We start from the raw sequence: 10,833 nt of genomic DNA on the forward strand, positions 1-10,833 counted from the left end.
AATAAATTTAACCCATTATTTAAAACTCCGTAAATGTATAAATGATAAATAATATTAGTTAGAGTAAATTACGATTTTGGCCCCTATGGTTATATCACTTTTACTCTTTTAGCCTAAAAAAGAATTTTTTAACAACTGAGCCCCCAACGTCTTTTTTTCTAACCCTTTTGACCCCTAACACTAACCCCATCCATTAAATTTTAGGGGCCAAAAGGGTTAGAAAAAAAACGTTAGGGGCCACAAAGATTAGAAAAAAGACGTTGGGGACTCAGATGTTAAAAAAAATTTGGGCTAAAAGAGTAAAAGTGATATAACAACAGGGGCCAAAATCGTAGTTTACTCTATTAGTTAAATAAATAATATTATAAATGAGATGAAGATTAAACTAAATAATAATTATCTATAAGAAATTAAACTAAATAATATTTAGTAGGAGGATTATTTATAATTAATTAGAAAAGATTAAAATAAAATAATACTTATCTATAAAACATAGCCTAATATAATAACAAGTGTCCTCAAAATGGTTTCTTTTATTATATAGTATAGATATACACATATAATTTATTTTATATTTACCGTTCCTCAATATTTTTATATTAGACAAACATATAATGGATGATAACATATTAACCTCTAGTAAAAAACAAATAATTACATACTTATTTACATATGTGAGGCATTTACATACTTAGGGGCTGTTTGGCTAAGCTTTTCAAAAGAGCTTATTTGCTTTCTGAAAAGCAAATAAGTCAATAAGCTGTTTTGAAAAGCTTTTTAAAGCTTTTTAAAAGAACTTATTGACTTATTTGCTTTTCAAAAAAGCAAATAAACTGTTTTGAAAAGCTCAGCCAAACAGCCCCTTAGTTACATATGCGAGGTCACGAACATTTTTATATTAGTTAAAGGAAAAAATAATTACATATTTCTTTACATATGTGAGGTTAATATCTTTTTTATATTAAGAAAACGAGTTTTCTTAAATTTAATAAATGATTAATTCATTATTATTTTATGAAAAGAGATTATTCAATTAGATTAAGAGTGAGAAATTAATGAAATAAAATAAAATATTATTTTGATAAATAATTTTAAAATAACATCATTTTTGATAAATACTTTTTCCACCACTCAAACAAATCAAATCTAGTTTTTTTTTTTTTTTTTTTTTGAACAGCAAAACTTCTATATAAAATATAGAAACCGGGCCACCAACAAGGGCGGACCTAGTAAGGGTCCAGGGTGGGCGGGCGCACCCCCTGAAAAAAAATTTTAGTGTATTTTATAAGGTAAAATTCTCCCCGCACCCCTTGAAAATTTGGTTAAACCCCTTATCCGCACCCCTTGAACCCTTGAAAAGTTGGTTAAACCCCTTATCCGCACCACTTGAAAATTTTTTCTGGGTCCGCCACTGGCCACCAAGAAGGTGAAACCCGAAATTACAACATTACATCACGAATGTTAAACTCTTTCCACCTATCCCATACGAGATTACATAAATTTGATCTACTAACTGTATATTTACACTCAAAAACCAAGATATCTCAGGTGAAATGAGTCGTCAATCTGACATAGCATTCAGTAACCCAACCATGCAAAGAATCCATTTATATTGACATACGAATGCTGAAATTTATATATGTTAAAATTATAACATAGTTATTATTATTTACAATTCAATAACTAATTTATATACTATCAATTTAGAAAATATTTGTGAAATGATAGTTGTATACTATGCTTTGTTATTTGTTAATGTATTTATGGGTTGTATTTTAAGCCAATTTGGTTTATTTATATACTATTAATTTTAAATATTTGTGTGCATATTTGGTGGTAAGTTATGCTTAAATAGTTGTACCTTAATCAAATATAGGTTGTAAGTTGTGCTTAAGTGGTTGTATCTTAATCAATTAATAATGGTTTCATTACCTTACCAAATTCAATCTGTTTTGTATGCATGTATGGTTGTAAATTGTACTTAAGTGGTTGTACCCTAATCAAATAATGGTTTCATTATCTTACCATATTCATTCGGTTTGATCCATTCAAAGTTGTGTTGTTTTATTTGTAAATTATTATTATTTATAATAATCTAATTAATTTAGCCAAAATCTTGTATAAATATAATTTGTAACATATTGATGCAATGGTTTTTGTAATGTATGCATTATTGTTTGTATGTTGGTAATAATATATATTATATATAGATTACGATGAACGTGTCAAACGAGAAAAAATTGACGCGGGTTCATCGTAACGCGCGAGTCCTAGATCAACTTAGTTATTTTATTCTATGTTTTACGTTTCGACGTTTTGGTTTAATTTCTTCGCATTAACACCGCAACTTCAGTGTCGTTGGTCGCTGACAGTAGTGTGGCATTAGTGCTCGCCCCCGCCGCAACGCGGAGGGTGTTTAATACTAGTAACTAAATAAATACTAATTCATATGTTTATTTTTGTTTTTATTATTTTCAGGTATTGGGCTTCCTATAATTGATGGGCCAACCGGACGCATCTTCCATTACAGGGTTCACGTGGGGCAGACCCGTCTCTAGATATTGGGCCTAGAGCAGCTGGGCCAGCCCAACATTTTTTTTATGTAATTTCTCGTATTGTTCTCTTTTTATCACATCTTAAGTTGAAAATTAGTGTGTTAAGATTGGGAGCTTTGAGTATGTCTTGATTAGGATTTATGTAATTTCTCATAATTTTCTTTTCTTATCATATTGTTAGTAGTTATGATACGAACACAATTTTTTTCTTGTACTTCAATTAATAAAAATTGTGATTATAATAACAATTGTCCGTGTTTGATTTAATTTTTTTCTTGTACTTCAATTAACAAAAATTGTGATTATAATAACAATTGTCCGTGTTTGATTTAATTCTTAGTATTCAACCACATTTCTATTCATTCGAATGCTCATCTTTTTTTAGAATGGCGAAAACATCAATTAAAAAGATACTAAGTTTACAAAATAGGAACATTATTTTGAAGCCACCTACCCAATTAACGTTACATATCCTATTCCTATTAGTACCATAACACCAAAACGAATACAAAATTATCAAATAAAAAAATAAGCCACTTCGATCTATCATTTGGAGCAAAAATAACTTTATTCCGACTTTTCCAAAGCGTCCACCAAGTCGTAAGAATCACTCCATGAATGAGTTCGTGTTTCTTGTTCTCCATCTTCAAAGAATCAAACCATAGCATACTTCTCACTGGACGATAATCCAAAGGTATTGTGCCTCCGCCCTAAACCCTTGCTTTAACTTAATAGGAATGGATCTTTGATTGAAAAAATTGCTAACGACTTGAATTTAAACACACCTCAAGACCCAAACGTTGGTCAAGGTGCACGGGCTCGTTTTAACAAACAACTTTCAAAAATGTTATTTAACAAAATATGGCACAACCTCTACACACATCCAAGAGTCAATGGAAAATGCCGCTTTTGGCGAAGGTTCAAGTTCGGATCCAGATTTGTACGTGTATAACCATTTATGGGATGAGTCGAGTCAATTGCAACGTGGTAACCCTACTAGTAGCGAACTTGGGAGGTGTATTGGGTCGAACATTTTACAAATGATGACTTCATCGGAATTTAAAAGTTTTGATTAGTTGGCTTGGTGGATAAGTAAGGAAGATCAATTTCCGATCTTAGCCACCATAGCTCGAGATTTACTAACGATCAAAGCTTTTACGATAGCTTCGGAAAGTGTTTTTTTCTATAAATGGTAGGGTCCTATTGATAAGGAGAACTCGGCTAACACCGACGACGGTAGAGATGTCCATTTGTTTGAAACATTATTTGGGTGCGCCGGAAAGAGTTCAAGACAAACGCTCGCTCGAGGGAGAACTGGAATAAGAAGAGCAATTGTACGAGGATGAGGTAGACAACGGATTTACAACCAAAATGACCGACGAGGGAGCCGCATTTGACGAATAGATTCGAAATAGCTCTAGTTCGGGTGGCGAATATTAAAGGACACTTATCAAGATTTAATATTTTAGTTCCACAAAAAATAAAAATATATACTAGTGGATCAAGCCTATGTATTTTCGTTGTTATGTTTGTTTGATGTTTACTTTTATGTTTCTAAGAATTCAATAAAAGTGTATTTTTATTTGTGTGTTTAAAAAAAAAACAAAAGAATCATTTTATAGTTGTTAATAACAGAGAAAAAAAAACTCCAATTTTGCAAAAAAAAAAAAAAAAAAAAAAAAAAACTGCAAGTGACAAAGCCGGTTTCTTTTCCGGTTTTTAACCGGTTTTTATGGGAAAAAAAATCGGTTATTTTACCCGGTTTTAAAACCCCCTGATTCAGTTTGGAACAGTTACACACTTCACACCTATAAACCGGTTATAACCAAAACCGGTTTTTACACCAAATAAAAAACCGAAACCGGTTTAAAAAAATCGATTTGTACATGTACATAGCGGTGTTTATGAGTCGATCCGATCCGATAGGATAGAATTTGCAAAAGCGAGTACAAAAGCAATGCTCGTGCTCTGATTGAATTTGAATCGAGCGGATCGTTTTGGCTCTGTTTTATAAAAAGACATTCTACAAAAAAAAAACAACATTCTTAAATTTTTATCACCAATTCAGAGTACACTGTACAAAAACTGTAAAAAAAACCACCTTTTAACTAGAGTCATCAAAATAATAGCCTTCATTAAAACATGTATAACATGTGTACGCTGTATAGATGATTTCGGGATCAATTAAACGATTTAATTGTACACACTTTATAACCTGTACACAGGTTACGAAAACACAAAATCGACCCATATAATTATAATTTCCTTCAAGATTATTCAGAATCATATACTAGATTGGAAAGTATGTGAAGCAAAACTCTTTATTTCAAAACATAAATTCGATCCATATAAGAAAACTGACCTTTACTTGAAGGTTCAAATTGGGGATGAAGATGTGGGGAGTCGCTAGAGGTAGGACAGTCGCCAGAGCTAGGTCAGTGTGTGCAACTGAGTGTGATTGCGTGAGTGTGTGCAACTGAGCGTCTGAGCGTGAGTGTGTGGTTGCGCTGTGTTCAGCTTGGAATAATGGGGAAGGGGAATTAGGAATTACATTTAGGGTAAGGAATGAGCTAACTATGATTTGGCGTTGTATTTTTATGGGCTACTTATGATTATATTAATTAAATATATATTAATTATTTTAAAAAAAAATAATTCGAGCGGAACCGAGCGATCGACGAGCAAGCGGACCTTTGCTCATGCTAGGCTCGTTTCCAAATCAACTGAGCCGAGCGGCTCATTTACAAACTAAGCGTGAATCGAATGAACATTTTTCGGGCATTTTTCGAGCGATCGTCGAGCAGTTTGGACAGCCCTACATGTACATGTCTACTACAGCTGGTGTTTTTGTGCCGATTTCAGACTATTATTTTTCGTTTATGTGACATCTTGCTTTTTAATTACATCTGTTAATTGTATTTGACTTTGACAAGAAAGTCGCCTTTTCAAAAAAAAAAAAAAAAAAAAAAGAGTTAAGTGCCATTTACGTCGCTGTAGTTTGTCCACTTTTGACATTCCAGTTCAAATTTCAAAATTGTGTCATTTCAAAAATTATATGCCCCATCTAGTGAACCGAAACTACTACGTATGTTTTAAAAAACCCAGTCTATATATCTTGTTCTCCCCCTCCCTCTAACCACCGGTAATCTTCCCGTTCTCACCATTTCTCTCTATCTTTTTTACTGTTTACACTCCCATCATTCGGCTCGTTCCCACCACCGCACCATCCCTACTCCATCTCTCACCGTAATGTATTTTAATGATCATCACCGACGCTTTCTAGTACCATCCTAACACCAACACCACAAAAACGGCCACTGCCATCACAACCACGTAGTCGCTACCACTATAGTACCACAACCAACTGTTATTTCTGACAACTCCTTCCATTCCTATTTATCGTTTTTCTTATCCCTACAACCGACACTAGTTGAGTGGCGGTGGTTGCTATGGTGGTATAACTAGAGAAATAGTAATGGGAGAGAGAGAGAGAGAGAGAGAATAATGATGGAGACCAATTAAAAAACTTAAAATAAAACAATATTTTCTCCAATTAGCTATTACTTTTTTAGAGTAGTTACCAGATAGATTATGGTTACCTATTACTTTTTTTAGAGTAGTTACCGGGTAGATTGTGGTTTATAGATTTTTTTGGACTTAGATGCTGTTTGTTTTTCTAGAGGTAAAACGTCTGCAGTCCGCGGATTACATCTGCAGACATCTGTAGCTGAAGAGGTGGACCAAAACTCTGCAGTCTGCAAGAAGAAGACTGATTATTTATTTTACTTCACAATCAACTAGCAATTTTCTATGTTTTAACCAACAGCAAGTAATAGACACTAAAATATCATACAATTTCAGGTTCTATAAATTAGAAATTCCATCGTATAAACATGAATAATTCCTGCAAATATATACAAAAATCCACACAAGTAAGGACAAAATTTTACAAACAACAGCAAGTAAAATATCATACAATTTCACCATACATTAATAGCAGATCGATGTGAAGTTTATGATATTGGTGTGGAAGATTATGGCTCAATTTCACACCACTCAATTCAAGTTATCTAACCCTAATTCAACCTACTCAACAACTCAATCACTATTAATAACCTTCTATAATCCTTTTCAGCAGTCAATAAACAAAACGGAGCAGTGAATAAATTGTTGATTATATCTATAAACATGGGTCAAAAATAAAGAACCCTAATCATATTTATTCAATCATAACATAAATATAGACGCCAAGTTAGAGATACTTACTTGTAGGGATGATTATCTTTGAGGATAAAGATGAAGTCATGCTTCCTGTTATGGTACCTTGTGTTCACACTAGAGAGAATTTTTAGTATTGGTGTTCTTCATCAAGTTGTCCATCTCTTATTATCAATATATATTTAACATCAAAAATGAATGATGATCATGAATAGTGATCGGTTATGAAAACTCTTTACATTCTATATTAAAGGTACCTAAAGGGAAATCATAATTGCCCCTTAAAATAATCAATAATTACAATTACTACCATCAAGTAATTGTCGGGGACTAGTTATGTCATATTGGTAATGTTACCAAATGATCCGTAAGGCCACATCAACGGGTTATTTCTAACATTCTCCCACTTGGCCGAGTGATCATTTGTGATAAGTATAAGTAAGTTTGGCCAAGTTAAAACATTAATCAATGTTTCAAATTGAAATTGCAACAGAAAAATACAGTCATTAAGTTATTGTCAACTCAAAACCCTCATTAATCATGTTACAACCCCAAATCAAAACATACATAAATTTAAGACCAAAATGACGGAGGTAAGCCCTTTGAAATTAATTTGTATAACTCTTGTCTATACGTCATCAGGTGCACATACGTATTTATAGACAAACAAATTATATAATTGAGGAAAAAATAACTAATCATTCATATGTACGATATGCTATTATGTATGGCCTTTAGTAAAACCCGTCTTTATTATGAGCTCTTAAAAAGACTTTGGGTGTAGACCTTAGTTATCGGATCCGCAAGCATATCATGAATGTAAATGTATTCGATACAAATAATTAGTTTCCTCTTCTTGTTCATAAACGAACAATAATATTTATCGAACTTTAATGCAGCACCTCTCGAACTGTTACTGTTCGAGGAAATAAGGTAGCTGACTTTTCACAGTAAGTCTCCAATATAGTATTTATATGGAGCTAATAAGTTTATGAGTCCACTGATAAAATTTCAACAACATTTAGTGACAATTGCGTTGTTAATTAACAACATAATATGTCATTATAATTTAGGTTGTTGTTAACAGTTTCTTATGACTCCTCCATGAGATAGATTTGTCCGCAGACATAAGTATTACCACAAATTGAGTTTTAGTTTCTTTTGAACATCATAAAATCAAGGTAAGAATAATCAACCTCTTCTTATAGTCTTTCTCGTTTCTTAAAGATATTGTAAGATGCTTCACAATAATCTAGTGTTCATCAATGTGAGCAATATCTAAACTAGTATAGACTTGAATCTTCATAATGCTTCTAATAAATGAAGCATAAGGAAGTAATCTCATTTATCATTTTATCCTCTAAAGGAGAGCTATATTGTTTGTTACACATGTAAGAGCCCACTTTAGAGTAAAGCTTATAGGACGAAACTAATGTCCTGTTGGGTCTATCTCGGTATATTTTGATATCTCTCATGTAAGTGGTATCTCCGAGATTCATTATATCAAAATATGTGTGAGAAATTATTTGACTTGTGTAACATATACTTATCCAAAAGGTGCTAACTATATAAGGACAAATTTACATTAGTTGCTCCCACTCATCTTGAGGTAGGTACATAAATCCACTTAATTCTTGATGAAAAGAATACACTAAGATTTCATCACATTTTGATGTTTGCCTTAAACCCGTACATGGAATTAATTGACTTACAAAGTAAGTGTTCTTGACCTTCAGTTTAGAACTTTCAAGTTGTTTTATGAACATATAAGTCTTTGTTTAAGGAAAGTTGTTTTAATGTTCATATAATGTAGCTCTAAATGATTATAAGCCACTAGAACAACAATGATCCTCAAAGAAGCATTTTGTAAGAAAGGTAAGATGATTCTTTGATAAATAATTCTCTTCTAAGCATAACCTTTAACAATCAATCATACTTTTAGTGTCTTAACGTTTGCATTCAGGTTTTGTTTAGTGATGAACACCCTTAGGTAATTCAAACAAATCCCAAACGTTAAAATCAAATTTGCTAAATAACAATTCTTATTCCATTTAGAAAATTGATTGATGCTAATGGCTTAATTAGAGGAAGTAGGACCAGTAAACTTTCCAATGTCCATTTCAACTTCAGTCGAGGAGGATACATAATCATCAAAGTTAAACCTAGATGACCTCCGTAGTTTTGGGTTGTATTATGAGTTTCAGTTATATGGATTAACTCTTGATTAAGTTGCTATCACTTTCATAATTCTAAGTGTGTGCAAGAGGTGTAATCGGAGTAAAATTTAATAGGTCTCTTCCCCCCGCCTCTTGCACTTCTGGCAAGTCCTGATACTTTTACTGCTCCCACTGACTTAGAAATCTTTAACAATTTAACATGCTTATGGTCAACATTAGAAGACCAATAAATACTAATAGAGAAACAAATTAATGAAGTTACTCATTGTAGTTTCTCTGTTTGAGGATTACAATTTTGGCAAGAAATCTGAGTGTGCCAATGTTTAAGCAACAATGAAACTTTTGTTAGAGTAGCAGTATATTCTTAAAGAGAAAAGTTGTGAAGAAGCTATGTCTTGTACAAGAGGTGCAAATTGAGGTAATAACAAGTTTTCACTCCCCTACCTCTTGCAACTCTCGCAAATTAAGATTTAGACACTTAATGTTCCCACTAAGTTTCAATGATGTATGTGATGTGGGAACATGTCATATATGCTAAACTTGATTTCCTTAATGTCCATATGTTATAAAAATTTTGAGGACATATTTAGAAGGAATCATAGTATATATGAATTAATTTCTTTAATACCTTTATTCATATAAGACATATTAAATACAAGTAAATATTATGATAAATGAATTATGTCTCAATATTCCATTTTGGGATAAGTTCCAATGAAATATAACTTCTAAAGGAACTTAATTTATTCCCTTAGCGATTTAAATATTGAGGCTTATAACACATGCTCATAAGTCACTAAGAATGAGATTTGATAAAATTTCATCCTTCATAATTCTAGTCATGATTTATCATGAAATTTGGTCTTAATGGATGGAATTTGTAAGTCTCATTTTTCTTTTGTTAAAATTTTCATTTTCATGATAACAAAAGGTTGTGAAAAAGTGTAGCATCATCTAGTTCTATCTTATAAGGTTTCCATCCAGATTGAGATGACAAATAATATGAGAGTTTAAGGTAAGAGTGACTTTGTTTTAACCATGCAAACCTCACAACTGTCATAGTGTAGCTTTTATATTGATATTAAATTCTGAATAATCTACAAAATATATAAGGTATCATAAAGCCCAATTATAAAACAGTTTATTATGGTTCTTATAGTCTTAACATAAAATTTTGCCACTAACTCTCATATTAATTTGTAACCCCCCTGCCCCGCTAGGGCTGACGTGTCACTGTTACAGATATCAAAACTAAAAACCAATCCATAGCATTAAATAAAAGACCCTAATTACATTTATTACATTACTGAAATAAAGAATCTTGGCCAGCAACTTCCTAACGTTCCTCACTAAAATCCCAGATCACCCCATATTACTTGTAAAACAAATAGGAAAAACACAAAAAGAAAAAAATACTGCTCAGCAACGGAGAAATCAACAGTACAAGTAAAGTCATATCAGCGGAAGCAAAACCTAACAGAACTAAGACTTAACTGAAACGAGATTTCTGACACGAGTACTGAAAACAAATGCAGACAAAAGACTGATACAAAAACTGATACACGAACTGACCTGAAACTTTAACGAAAACTAATACGGAAATAAAAGTCAGCCATACACATAACTGATACCGAACCCAACACAAAACCGTTGAAGAGACTGATACATCGTTGACGACGATGACTAAAATATGTTATCTTGTATAAACAAACTTATTGAAAACATCGTTTAAATAACCTGAAAAGTTTCTAACCTATCATTTGTAGTTTTTAAATGAAACGTTTATACAAATCCAAGAAATAATAACTATCGAATATTTTAAACAACGTTTAATAATGCTATTATTTTTAAAACAAGATACCTGGCAAAAATATTTTCTTATA

The sequence above is a fragment of the Helianthus annuus genome, chromosome 7 (genome assembly GCF_002127325.2).
Source record: "Helianthus annuus cultivar XRQ/B chromosome 7, HanXRQr2.0-SUNRISE, whole genome shotgun sequence".
Lineage (NCBI taxonomy): Eukaryota > Viridiplantae > Streptophyta > Magnoliopsida > Asterales > Asteraceae > Helianthus > Helianthus annuus.